General features: G+C 42.2%; 1 protein-coding gene across 1 annotated transcript in view; it reads right to left on the bottom strand.

The window, feature by feature from the left end:
* The window catches only part of LOC107574170 (histone H2A-like), a 17,026-nt gene extending 10,996 nt beyond the window's left edge, over positions 1-6,030 (bottom strand). Inside the window, exon 1 of the mRNA XM_016260632.1 lies at positions 6,027-6,030. The gene's annotated coding sequence lies outside the window, so the exon portion shown is untranslated. The remainder of the gene's footprint in view (positions 1-6,026) is intronic.
* Positions 6,031-14,575: the final 8,545 nt, after the last annotated feature.

Raw genomic sequence — 14,575 nt, 5'->3', positions numbered from 1 at the left:
ATTAGCCCTAGTTACAGCATGAAATACTGTTTAACTCTATAACACTCTACATAACATTGACCTATTTTATCTCACAATTCTAACTTTTTTATATACAAGTATATACAAGTTTATGAGAGGCTTTTATTTTGTTATTTCACATCAGACAGGCTATTTGTTTAGGCTATATATTTATTTGTTTATTTTTATATTTACTTATTTATTTATTAATTATTGACAGAGCAACTGCTGAATAATGAATGCCAAAGATGCTATTCTTTTAACTGAGTTTCCACACGTTATTGCCGTGGTGCATAGATTATGTGCGAGAATGAGTGTGTTTTTCACAGCGGAGGCTGGCCTGACCGCAGTTGTTCATCACTGACTGTTTCTGTTAAATACCTGTAACTACATTATTATCATTCAGCTGAAGAAAGTTGTCTATTGCATTTTTCTTGCGCCTCTTCCCAACATGTGAAAAAAAGGCTAATTAAAAACCTCTGCGTCTCAAGGAGTGAGTGAGTGAGTGTGTGAGAGAGAGAGAGAGAGAGAAATTAAATATAGTTGCTTCATTCTTTGAATGCACTTCTAGAAAACATGACATCTCTCTAACTGGAAAATAACTGAAGAGTTTCCTCGGCCTGTGTCTGGATGTGGAGTCATTTCGAAGTGATTTTGTTTGTCTTCTTGAGACTCTTTAAACATCATGTTGACCATGAGCTGCTCTTGACCATAAGCTTTTAGAAATGTTCACTTAGTCACGGTCAGACGCGCTGGCTGTCTTTCATTCTCACTGAGGCAGGAGACGCGTGAGGGTCCCCGATGGATCCATATCTGTCCTCAAGACCACCGCAAGAGAAGAGAGTGAGACTAAAGACTCAGAAGAAAACATTACAACACAAAAATGGACAACTCTATCTACAGTGCTAACCAGTGGTGTGCAGGGGCTAAGCGACGTTGCTAGGGCACAATCGCGGTCCGGGGGCACAGACCGGACTGAAAGAGCACTTTAGCGTCAGCAATTAAAGGGGCAGGGGCTCGAGCCCCCCTGTGCACGCCACTGGTGCTAACTGTAAAGGGGTTTATCATCATGAATCTGCCCTGGTCAAACTCACAGATTTGAACTTTATTAATTATATCTTGATATTTACACAAAGAGCTAAAGTTAGTCAGAGTGAGAGACTGACAGTTCACTTACATGAGGACGTCAAGTCCTCTTTTTCATATTTTAACCATCTTTTGAAGTGTTGACGTAATCAAACATGATTTGTGTAATTTGATCAAACAGGATGAATGTTTTAGAAAGACACAAACCAACTTGCACCACAAAACATCCCAGAATTCACCAAATCCACTGAAAATTCTTACTGAAAACACCTGAAAAGAATATTAAGGTTTGACATGTTACCATAGCAACAGTATTTAAGATATCAAGTTTTACATCTGCCATGTTTTTACATTATTCTAATGAAATTTTAAGCAAATGGAGTATAAATAAGAGTCTGTTTTCAAAGCATTTTAAAAATGGCACACTTCCTGCTGCCAGTTGGTCACAATAGTCACTAATAGTCACATCTATGTGATCGGCTTCATACAACGGACAACATTTTGGAAACTATCCAAGTGTCCGCTGTTGCTTATATTAGACTTTATAAAACTACATATCAAGCAATCATGACTTTGCTAAGTCAGCAGCTACCAGAGAACAGATGTAACACGTTTCAATATTTAATTTATATTATCTGGTTTTGCCTTACATTAATTGCTTGCCTTTTTAGTAAGTGATATGAAGCAGACGCGTAATGAAACATTTATTCGAGTTGTAATTGTTATTGCTTACTTCTAGAGATTTCAGTGATACATGACATGGTGAAAAATTACTGAATGAATAATACTGAAAGTAGGTTAAGATGAATTTTAAAAGTGTGCCCCTAAAAGCACAAGTGGCCCCTGCCTGGTGCCCCCAGTTACTGTGGTCTAGATCTGCCACTGTTAGAAACACGCTCAGACCTACAAGCATGTTCTTCAGCTCACGCTAAGAGTCCGTGACGGGGAATGAGTCGAGGGTCAGGTGCTGTGTTAAACAGCTGCTCAGACACAGATACTAATGGATTTCTCCCTGCGGCTGCGACGGGGGTCACCGCAGGGGTCGCCGACTGTTTGCAGCTTTTACAGGATGCTACAATCGCCACCAGAATTCAGAACAGAGCCACGTGTAGTCAACAGCTAAGATTTGATCACTGTTTTTATGTATAATTACAACTAGTTTAATTTCTGGGTAAGACACTAGATAAATCAGTTAAATCCATGAGGTAAAATGACAGAACTGAGTTAAACCAAGAGTCGAACTCCCTGCTCTTAGTTTGAAAGTGATGGATGTGGGCAAATGTGCCATTATTTGCTCCTGTTTTCCACAGCAGTGCTTCAGCATGATGACAACTGCTGCTTTATTGTCCTGAGGTTTGACGACATTGACGTTAGGACAAGTACAGCAAACAACTGACTTGTATTTTAAACACATCTGTCTGTGGAAACCTAATCACATAAAACATGCTGGAAATACACAACCGTTAACTAAAGCTTCATGTAATGTTTAGATGGAGTCAGCATGTGTGTGATTTAGTGTGAGGAAAAACTGCTCTCGACAAGAAACTTCCAGGCAGGTGTGTTGGAGCCAAACACTGCAGGACGTCGGCCCCTGATCTGTGGGACCTGTATGTGTATATGGACCCTGTCCCAAATGGCACACTTCATGTGCACTTGCGGTCTTGAGAACTCACAATGGCCACCGCGTACATGTGTCCGTTAAGTCCATGAGACTGTAGGGTGTCCCATTCGTCATTTTAGCTTTCAAAAGGGTGCTCATGAGTGCCCCTTTTACAGCATTTACTAGTTTATTCAGTAACTAAAAATACTATTAACTCATGTTAATTTGATACATGAGTAAGACAATGAATAGGGACAACACATACACATATATACAGAGTTCTGGCATGAAACTCTAGATGGCGCAGTCTGATAGGTCTAACTCAATCTGACCTAATGACATCATTATCACATGGCTCAGCTGATTGGTTCTCTCCTGTATCGGTAGCCAATGAGCTCGCTGCTCAACATTCAAATATATGACTAGTGCTTGCTGTAGCAGTGCAGCTTGCTTCAGAAACCCTCCACCTTCCCCAGCTCCACCTGTATAGCTCTGCTACGAGGTGATTCATGTATGCTATATGGGGTTATTTCATGTCTGCTATAAGTGCAGCAGCAGTATTTTTTACATGCTCATAGCAGCATGTTGTGGATGTATCGGCAGTAGCAAGTCTCTGTACTTGCTCTGCAGCAGCAGCGGAGCAGATCTATTCCGCCAAGAGCAAATACATTAAAATTATCATGTACATTACCATGCCAATCCCTCCGAGAGTTGTCATGACAGAACTGCTTTGAATCTGTATTGTATAAAGCGCTATATAAACAAATGTGATTAGACTCTGGCTTTCATTGTGTGGACAATAAGAGTTAAAACATTCTTTATTCTGTTCCACAGAGGAAGCAGGGTCATACAGGTTTGAAAGAAATTAAAATGTTCCTTTTTAGGTGAATGATCCCTTTAAGGGCTGTTTGCACTGACAGAAATTTGCAGGCAAAGCAATTGGAAGTCTTTCCTTTTCAGGGAGCACTGGCAATTAATCAGCTATCAAGCACTAAGCAATTACTATTTTTACTTATGACAAAATGGATCTTTTATGATACCTGAAATTTGATAGAACAAAACAATGCAAAGTGTGCATCCCACTTTAATCCCTTCCACATACAGAAATGAATATATACCAGCGGACTGACCTGCACACTTGGTTCTGGTTATGAGAGGTGGCCCGGGCTGTCCGGTTCCCCCCTCTCCCGGACGGGTCAGCAGCACTCGGATCTCATACTCCGTGTCGGGATCCAGGTGCCACAGCTTGTAATTGGGCGAGTTGACGGCGTGGGTCTCTGTCCAGCTTCCAGATGTCATCCTGTACTCCACCTCCTTCAGGATGATGGGGCCGTCCCCGAATATGGAGTTAGCGTTTAGCTGGATTAGCAGGTATGTGGGCCCGACACCCAGCAGCTGAGGTGGAGCAATGGGTCTCGGGGGCTCTGGAAGAATAAAGACACATCTTACCAAACTGTTTCATAAAGACCAAGCTTAATATGATCAGTTTATTGACATTTTCTCAATTACATTTTCTCAAAGTAGAATCAAAAATTAAATACTTGAGTCGATCTAATTAATTCAATTACATTAATAGTTGCATGCAAGAGCCATATTTTACACATTGTATTGAAGGTAACGCATTACAAGTAGCGTCTCGGGTTACTTGACTGTAACCCTGTTCCCTGAAAAAGCGGCGCACAAGCATTGAAGAGGTCTCAGACATGACTCTGGGATGTTGACTCAAGGACCCGTGAGCCCAGAGTAGCATGGACATCCAAACTATAGAATCTGACAAATGTGTGCGGAGAGGACCAGCCTGCCGCATCACACACTTGCTGCAAGGGAACACCTCTTGCTAAAGCCGTAGAAGATGCAACCCCCCTGGATGAATGGGCCCTAACTCCTAGAGGCGAAGCTTGACCATGCTAGGGCAATAGCATCCCTCACCCAATGTGACATAGTTTGCTTAGTGGCAGCTGCCCCCTGGTTGCGGCCCCCATAGCATATGAAAAGCTGCTCCGATTTATGCCACTGGCTGGTGCGGTGGACGTAAATTTGAAGAGCACGTACTGGACATAGTAAGTGAAGTCTTTCCTGCTCCGGTGTCGTGAACAGCGGAGAGCAGAAGGCTTTAAGAACAACCGGATGTATGGTCGAGAATGGAACTTTCGAAAGATAATTAGGGTGAGGATGCAAAATAGCTTTGACCAGCCCAGGGGCAAAGTCTAGGCAGGATGGCGAGACTGACAGAGCCTGCAAATTCTCCCAATTCTCTTCAGAGAAGTAATAGCCATTAGAAAAACCATCTTTAGGGCCAGAAACCTGACAGGTGCTGACTCTAGTGGTTCGAAAGGGGTGTCGACCAGACCCTCGAGCACTATAGCTAAGTTCCACGAAGGGACTGTCGCTCTAGTGGGCAGCCTCAACCGCTTGGCTCCATGAACGAAGCGGGCGACTAAAGGGTGCTTTCCCACAGAAACCCCATCAATCAGAGCATGGCAAGCCAAAATGGCAGCCACATAGATTCTGAGAGTACCAGGACATGTGCCTGAGGACAGTTTCTCTTGCAGAAACTCCAGCACTGGAACAATTTGGCAGTGAACTGGGTCTGCATGGTGCGTCATACACCATCGTTCGAAAAAACGCCATCTGAGGGCATAACTTCTTCTAGTGGAGGGAGCCCTAGCACTTAGAATAGTCTCTATTACATTGGCTGGAAGCCCAGCATCTCTTAGTCGGTCCCCCTCAGAGGCCAGACGTGAAGGTTCCAGAACTTGGGCCGGGATGCAATACTGTCCCCTGAGCCTGAGACAGAAGATCTCTCCTGATCGGAATCGCCCACGGCGAGCCGTTGAGGAGGGATATTATATCTGAGAACCACACTCTGGTCGGCCAACGAGGCGCAATCAGTAAGAGGGGAGACCCTTGTTGATGGACCTTGGCTAGGACTCCCGGGAGCAGAGCGATCGGAGGAAATGTGTAAAGACACAGTCTGGGCCATGTATGGGCCATCGTGTCCAGACGCAGGGGAGCTGGAGGAGTCAGAGAGAAGTAGAGGGGACATTGTGCTGTCTCCTGTGAAGCAAAGAGGTCCACATCTGGTCCACCTCTAGAACCCGATACTGGTAAGCTTCGCCCCCGAAAGCGAACCTTAGGAACTTCCTGTGTTGTGGCAAGATCTCTATGTGAAAGTATGCGTCCTTGAGATCGATAGTCACGAACCAATCGCCTGATTGGATCTGAGACACAATCATCCTGATTGTCAACATTTTGAACTTATGTTCTGAGGTAGCGGTTAAACCCACGAAGATCTAAAATTGGACGCAACTTCCCTTCTTTCTTGGGAACCATAAAATACCGGCTGTAATAGCCTGACTCTCTGTCTGGCAGGGGAACACGTTCTATGGCCCCTTTGTCCAGCAGAGCTTGCAATTCCTGTGTCAACAAATGTGCTTGTTCCGGCTTCACAGAAGTGGAGACCACGCCATTGAAACGCGGAGGACTGTAGCCCTTCCCTACAATACTTTCTACCTATGGAGAGATATTTGGCAGTAGCTTCCAAGCTGCCAATTTCTCTGAAAGGGGAACTCATTTTGACACTTCGTTTTGTTGGGAGAATGTTAGATGTCCGGTAAAGATGTCACATTTCGCTGGAGGCCGCTGCTCCCCGAAACACTAGTGGCGGTGGAGATTTTACAGCGATCCCCTGAGGGTGCCAGGAAGGAGCCTCTAGTCTCTGTTGGAACTTCAACCCCTCCCCTCCCCCACGGTCCTGGGCGCACCAGCCTCAGGACTTTTTCTTTGAGGAGATGATGCTCCTCAGGTCCGGCCTATTAGAGGTGGTCTGAGAAGTGCGGTGGGCCACTCCCCTGTCTCTTTGAGGGGGCGCACGACTCGCCACACTTTCCTTCTGAGCCTCTCGTCTCAGAGAAACCAGACCTGGTCGGGACTGGGTGGCCGACAGTCAAATAAGCCGGAAGGCGAGACGGGGGCATCAAGGAGGAACACTTGGTCCCTCTCCTTGATGTCCGTGAGGTTGAGCCACAGGTGTCTCTCCATAAAAGAGTTACCTCGTCATGGAGGTCAGCAAAGAAGGGGAGAGACCGTCTCGGAGGCCCCTCCCCCGGCCACTTGACAGAAATCTGTCATCCAGCTTCGAGTGCTTGGGGGCATCCTGCTCCTGCGGCCAGTCTAGCTTTAACTTTTCGACTGCTTGAGTTACCACTTCGAGTAACTCCTCATACACTTTATCATTGCGAGAGGAGCGCTCTGAGGTGGCGCTCTCGATCGCCGCAGAAGCAAGAGACGAAGTATCCTCCGCCCGTTCTGAAGAAGTGCCAGGGCGCACTTCAGAGGCGGGCGCGAGGACCTTGTGATCCAGCGAGAACGCGAGAGAAAGGTCACACCCGTCACACGCACCTTAGCCGGATCGACACGCGACCCCCATGATCTTAACGAGGGAGTGGCGGCTCGCTCGTCTCTAAAGAAAGCAAGCTGTGCGCAAAGCACTTTGATTGGCAAAAGATCGCAGTGCTTGCATTCTTCCTCGAGCCGAGGGCAGCGTGCTCATACACCAAAAACACTCGAAGAAAAAATTATGCGAATCATCGTCCAGGATGAGCCTCTGACAAGGAGGCACGCATCTCTTCTCAGACTCCGACATAATGAGTGAGTAATGCTTTCTTTCTCTTTCTTTCTTTTCTTTTTAAACTGCAATGCAGCAGGGAAAAACACTTGTTTCTCACAAACACACACACACACACAATACGGTCCTTGAAGACAAAGAAACCTGAGGATGTGTCCGTTTCATGTGTATTTATAACCTCTCTGGTGCGTGTAATTAATGATGTCACCTACCGAGGTTATTTAAGCCAATTCTTGGCATGTTTGACACACATTCTTCACAACCGGTCGAACAAAGAATGTTCTCATAAGCGTTATTGAACGCAGCATCGAGAGTAGCTTTTGATAGGGAACTTGAGTTACGTAGTCAGATTACTTTTTTCATGTAACTAGTAAACTAAAAGATTACTTTTAAAATTAACAACAAAATATCTGTTACTTTTTCAAATAAGTAAAGCAAGTTACTTTGCTTTCCCATATATTCACAGCTCTCCTGTTCCATGTTGAGAGAAAACAGGAGTGAGTTACAGAGGTAGAGCCACTAACTTCAGCCTAAAGGCCTGTTCACACCAAGGACGATACTATAAAGATAACGTTAAATATACAGTGCAAAAAAATCTTTCTCAATAATAAAGAATAGCAGAGTCCACACCACAGCTATAACGATAAAGGCACAGAGAAACGATACAGCTGGAATTATAGAATGATTTTTCTCCAGCTGATGAATGATAAAAACATTAGACACCCAATCAGAATCAATCCTGCTATAACGAACTCGAGAATTTAAAGCACAGATAAGCGTGCACTGAGAATAAACAGACAATATAGTTTGCTGGTGTGGACGCTAATATCGTTATCTTTATAGTTATCGTTCTTGGTGTGAACAAGACTTAAGGCTATTCATTTCAGTTTTGGTGTGGAAGTCCCTTTACAGTTGTCAAAAAATATAACTTCTGGGGTTTTTGTTATTAAAAACCCAATAAGCAAGCTCAGACCAGGTGACAAAAAGTAACGCAAAAGTAACACAATGCATTATTTTCCATCACAAGTAACACAATTAGTAACATTTCATGGAGTAACGCAATATTGTAATGCATTACTTTTAAAAGTAACTTTCCCAAACACACCTTACATTGAATTTGTATTGCCATTTTCCACAATCTCTCTGAGTATTACAAATAAATGTGTACCTTTAATACTTGTGTAAATGACTTTGATGTTATGATTGGCCAACTTCTTTGCATGTGACTTGAGTAACCGCATCTTGTTGTGCAATATTGCTGCTGCATATTAATTAGGTGTTATGTAAATATGGGCGGTCACATGTTAATGAGCTCACGGTTTCTGAAAGAGTTGTTTTTTTCCAGTTTATTTCATTTAAACGAGTTATGTTTTCCATTAAATGAGCCCTTCAGAATCTTAGCACAGTGTTTTCATTTTAACAAATTTGTAATTAACATTAACGTTCACAGTAAGCACAATACTGCAGTGCAAAAATCATGCACAAATCAACAGGCAAAACATAACGATACTGCAGATGCACATGCAAATGGCGGCACTATTACACGAGAGAGAGAGAGAGAGAGAGAGTGTGTGTGTGAGAGAGAGAGAGAGAGAGAAATTAAATATAGTTGCTTCATTCTTTGAATGCACTTCTAGAAAACATGACATCTCTCTAACTGGAAAATAACTGAAGAGTAAACATCATGTTGACCATGAGCTGCTCTTGACCATAAGCTTTTAGAAATGTTCACTTAGTCACGGTCAGACGCGCTGGCTGTCTTTCATTCTCACTGAGGCAGGAGACGCGTGAGGGTCCCCGATGGATCCATATTTGTCCTCAAGACCACCGCAAGAGAAGAGAGTGAGACTAAAGACTCAGAAGAAAACATTACAACACAAAAATGGACAACTCTATCTACAGTGCTAACCAGTGGTGTGCAGGGGCTAAGCGACGTTGCTAGGGCACAATCGCGGTCCGGGGGCACAGACCGGACTGAAAGAGCACTTTAGCGTCAGCAATTAAAGGGGCAGGGGCTCGAGCCCCCCTGTGCACGCCACTGGTGCTAACTGTAAAGGGGTTTATCATCATGAATCTGCCCTGGTCAAACTCACAGATTTGAACTTTATTAATTATATCTTGATATTTACACAAAGAGCTAAAGTTAGTCAGAGTGAGAGACTGACAGTTCACTTACATGAGGACGTCAAGTCCTCTTTTTCATATTTTAACCATCTTTTGAAGTGTTGACGTAATCAAACATGATTTGTGTAATTTGATCAAACAGGATGAATGTTTTAGAAAGACACAAACCAACTTGCACCACAAAACATCCCAGAATTCACCAAATCCACTGAAAATTCTTACTGAAAACACCTGAAAAGAATATTAAGGTTTGACATGTTACCATAGCAACAGTATTTAAGATATCAAGTTTTACATCTGCCATGTTTTTACATTATTCTAATGAAATTTTAAGCAAATGGAGTATAAATAAGAGTCTGTTTTCAAAGCATTTTAAAAATGGCACACTTCCTGCTGCCAGTTGGTCACAATAGTCACTAATAGTCACATCTATGTGATCGGCTTCATACAACGGACAACATTTTGGAAACTATCCAAGTGTCCGCTGTTGCTTATATTAGACTTTATAAAACTACATATCAAGCAATCATGACTTTGCTAAGTCAGCAGCTACCAGAGAACAGATGTAACACGTTTCAATATTTAATTTATATTATCTGGTTTTGCCTTACATTAATTGCTTGACTTTTTAGTAAGTGATATGAAGCAGACGCGACAGTGCAAAGACAAAATCTGGTAATGAAACATTTATTCGAGTTGTAATTGTTATTGCTTACTTCTAGAGATTTCAGTGATACATGACATGGTGAAAAATTACTGAATGAATAATACTGAAAGTAGGTTAAGATGAATTTTAAAAGTGTGCCCCTAAAAGCACAAGTGGCCCCTGCCTGGTGCCCCCAGTTACTGTGGTCTAGATCTGCCACTGTTAGAAACACGCTCAGACCTACAAGCATGTTCTTCAGCTCACGCTAAGAGTCCGTGACGGGGAATGAGTCGAGGGTCAGGTGCTGTGTTAAACAGCTGCTCAGACACAGATACTAATGGATTTCTCCCTGCGGCTGCGACGGGGGTCACCGCAGGGGTCGCCGACTGTTTGCAGCTTTTACAGGATGCTACAATCGCCACCAGAATTCAGAACAGAGCCACGTGTAGTCAACAGCTAAGATTTGATCACTGTTTTTATGTATAATTACAACTAGTTTAATTTCTGGGTAAGACACTAGATAAATCAGTTAAATCCATGAGGTAAAATGACAGAACTGAGTTAAACCAAGAGTCGAACTCCCTGCTCTTAGTTTGAAAGTGATGGATGTGGGCAAATGTGCCATTATTTGCTCCTGTTTTCCACAGCAGTGCTTCAGCATGATGACAACTGCTGCTTTATTGTCCTGAGGTTTGACGACATTGACGTTAGGACAAGTACAGCAAACAACTGACTTGTATTTTAAACACATCTGTCTGTGGAAACCTAATCACATAAAACATGCTGGAAATACACAACCGTTAACTAAAGCTTCATGTAATGTTTAGATGGAGTCAGCATGTGTGTGATTTAGTGTGAGGAAAAACTGCTCTCGACAAGAAACTTCCAGGCAGGTGTGTTGGAGCCAAACACTGCAGGACGTCGGCCCCTGATCTGTGGGACCTGTATGTGTATATGGACCCTGTCCCAAATGGCACACTTCATGTGCACTTGCGGTCTTGAGAACTCACAATGGCCACCGCGTACATGTGTCCGTTAAGTCCATGAGACTGTAGGGTGTCCCATTCGTCATTTTAGCTTTCAAAAGGGTGCTCATGAGTGCCCCTTTTACAGCATTTACTAGTTTATTCAGTAACTAAAAATACTATTAACTCATGTTAATTTGATACATGAGTAAGACAATGAATAGGGACAACACATACACATATATACAGAGTTCTGGCATGAAACTCTAGATGGCGCAGTCTGATAGGTCTAACTCAATCTGACCTAATGACATCATTATCACATGGCTCAGCTGATTGGTTCTCTCCTGTATCGGTAGCCAATGAGCTCGCTGCTCAACATTCAAATATATGACTAGTGCTTGCTGTAGCAGTGCAGCTTGCTTCAGAAACCCTCCACCTTCCCCAGCTCCACCTGTATAGCTCTGCTACGAGGTGATTCATGTATGCTATATGGGGGTTATTTCATGTATGTTTTATTTGCAGCAGCAATATTCTTACATGCTCACAGCAGCATGTTGTGGATGTATTGGCAGCAAGTCTCGGTACTTGCTCTGCCGCAGCAGCGTAGCAGATCTATTCCGCCAAGACCAAATACATTAACATTGTCCTGTACATTACCATGCTAATCCCTCCGAGAGTTGTCATGACAAAAATATAATATAGGAATCAGAGGCAATGAAATGTCAAAACAAAGTTTCTTATCATTTAGTATTTCACAACTGGGATATATGTACTTTTTTATCTTCTAGATTACACAAAAACGTTTTTGGAGGAACCTGTAACTGTTCCTGCCAGACATTTACACATGACAGTATGAAGGAATTAAAACAAAGATAGAGAGACAATCAGCAATACAATCAGATAAAGCAGACCAAAAGAGACATGTTAGTGAAGTTAATCTCTGTGGCTCTTGCTGGATGTTATGGGAAAGAACTGTTTCTATCACACAGACAATAACAGCTGATAAAGAGTCTGCCAGTGAGCTGCAGTTATCAGCAGAAGTATCACAGCGCTGGCAGGAGGATTAGATGAAACACACTAGCAAAAAAACAGCTCAGATAAAGTCGAGAGTTTTTGTTTGGCCTGATTCTCAGGGACAAATCAAGATTGAAGTATTGTTTCTTTTCCAGGCAGCTACACTCAGAGACAGGTGGCAACCATAAGACATTTGTGGCCAGAAAACTTTCCCATTAACAAGCTCATTCAAAACTCACACAGATGCACGTTGTCGCATGTCAAATGCATCTCTTTCATTCACGTTAAATAGAGTTTGTGTTGTAGTCACTCTCCACTTTAACACAAATGAGTTTTATCACCTTGTCAGCCAGCGTTTGAGAACTTCCCTGTCAAAGGCCAACAAACGCCTTAGATCCTGAATCATCGCAGGGAGGCTATGGCCTGTCAAACTGGATACATGTTGTTTTGTTAATGATCTCGCCACACTCAGGTGACTGTGAGACAGCCGCAGGAGTCGAACTGTCTGAGAGGCTGCTCGTATCAGCGCGCTCATGCGAAACATGTTTTTCTTTCAGGTAATGTAAACAGCTGGGTTAATTCCTGTGTTTTCCTGAAAGATCGATGCCGTCACACTATGAGTTTAAGAAACACGTCCATAAGAGCTCTAATGGACTGTATGTGGGTAACAGATGACTGACAAAGAGATCCTGGAGAACGCTGTGAATACACAATATTATTTTATACTGGTACATTTAATTTAATTTACATTTCTGAAGACATGTGCAACAGCTAAATAAAGAGTTACATATATGCATATATCCCTTTCTGAAATTAAAGCAACTTCATATCATTTGTTCAAACTGTTGTATGTTTTAGTCACCAGAACAGGCAACATGTCAACTGCCTGGATTCTCACAGAGCGCTTACACATTTTTAACCATAAAATTATCTTATCCAGCCTCAGTGAACTTTTCATTACTGGATCTGTCTTTACATCCACTTTGCATAACTAAACCTACCAGATATCATGGAGAGAATCCACCTGTTCAAGAAAAAACACCCATGTATGTTTTAGTCACCAGAACAGGCAACATGTCAACTGCCTGGATTCTCACGGAGCGCTTACACATTTTACACACCATAAAATTATCTTATCCAGCCTCAGTGAACTTTTCATTACTGGATCTGTCTTTACATCCACTTTGCATAACTAAACCTACCAGATATCATGGAGAGAATCCACCTGTTCAAGAAAAAACACCCTATGGTGTTCCACAGGGCTCAGTACTCAGCCCGCTTTTAGAAAAAAATAGCACTTCTCATCACTTTTTCTATCATTATAATGCAGATGATACTCCACTATCATTCTCAACGTACAGGAATAAATTTGCACTTCTGCATGTTTGACAAGTATGTCCTCTTGGATGAACACTTCAGAAATTTACTTTGAAAATCAAGCTGCTGCTTTCATAGGCCAGAACCAACTTGTGTGTGTGTGTGTGTGTGTGTGTGTTTGTCTTTAGATGCTGCACCTGTGTCTTCAAAGATTCAAATGAAAAACTGTCCGGGGACAAATATAAAACATCAGTGATATGCTGATTTCTTGTGATACTAGACACCTCAACATGAGGGACGGTTTTATATCGGTCTCTCCTCTCAGCATGAAAGGAAGAAAAACTATGTTGCAAGTGGCAGTGAATGATGAATAAGCTGAACAGACAAATGTTTGAAGCTGTTTTAAGCTCTAATTTGATAAGCAGCAAATATGCAGAAAGTACTGAAAAAGTTTGCCCAGAAACAACACCCTTGAAAATATAAATAAAATCGCATAATTGTCACATGCAGGGCTGCATTAAGACCTCACTGGGCCCCGGGGCTATGACTTACTGCAGGGCCCCCCATCACAATAATGATATATAGTTTAAAATATGATTTTTATCCAATCAAAATTGTTGATGCATTGCAATTTCGTAATTCTTGTTACCAAATCCAATATCACAAAATAAAAAATACTAGCCTATATAAAAACAAACTTACTGAAGACAAGTAAACTGTCATGAATTACAATAGAACAAAGAAATCGACCTACAAACACTGAATGAAAAATATTAAATAGACTAGACTACAAATAGACTAAATAGTCTTCACTGTATACAATTCTATATACATTCTTATTAATTTTGTGTCTGTTCCCCGAATAGTGAGGTCAAAATATAAATTTAATGCAGGATCTATAAAAAATCTGATCGTGATTAAACCAGAAAAATTTAAAATAAATGAACCAAAACGATTTTTTAAGTTTGGGCTCCTAAACATTAGATCACTCGCACCCAAAGCAGTTATTGTAAATGAAATGATCACAGATAATCGTTTTGATGTACTCTGCTTGACTGAAACCTGGCTAAAACCTAATGATTATATTGGTCTAAATGAGTCTACTCCACCAAGCTACTATTATAAGCATGAGCCCCGTCAGACTGGTCGTGGTGGCGGTGTTGCAACAATATATAGTGATATTCTCAATGTTA

This window comes from Sinocyclocheilus grahami, unplaced genomic scaffold, assembly GCF_001515645.1.
Source record: "Sinocyclocheilus grahami isolate Dianchi unplaced genomic scaffold, SAMN03320097.WGS_v1.1 scaffold2133.1, whole genome shotgun sequence".
NCBI lineage: Eukaryota > Metazoa > Chordata > Actinopteri > Cypriniformes > Cyprinidae > Sinocyclocheilus > Sinocyclocheilus grahami.
This window is presented reverse-complemented; position numbering and strand designations above follow the sequence as displayed.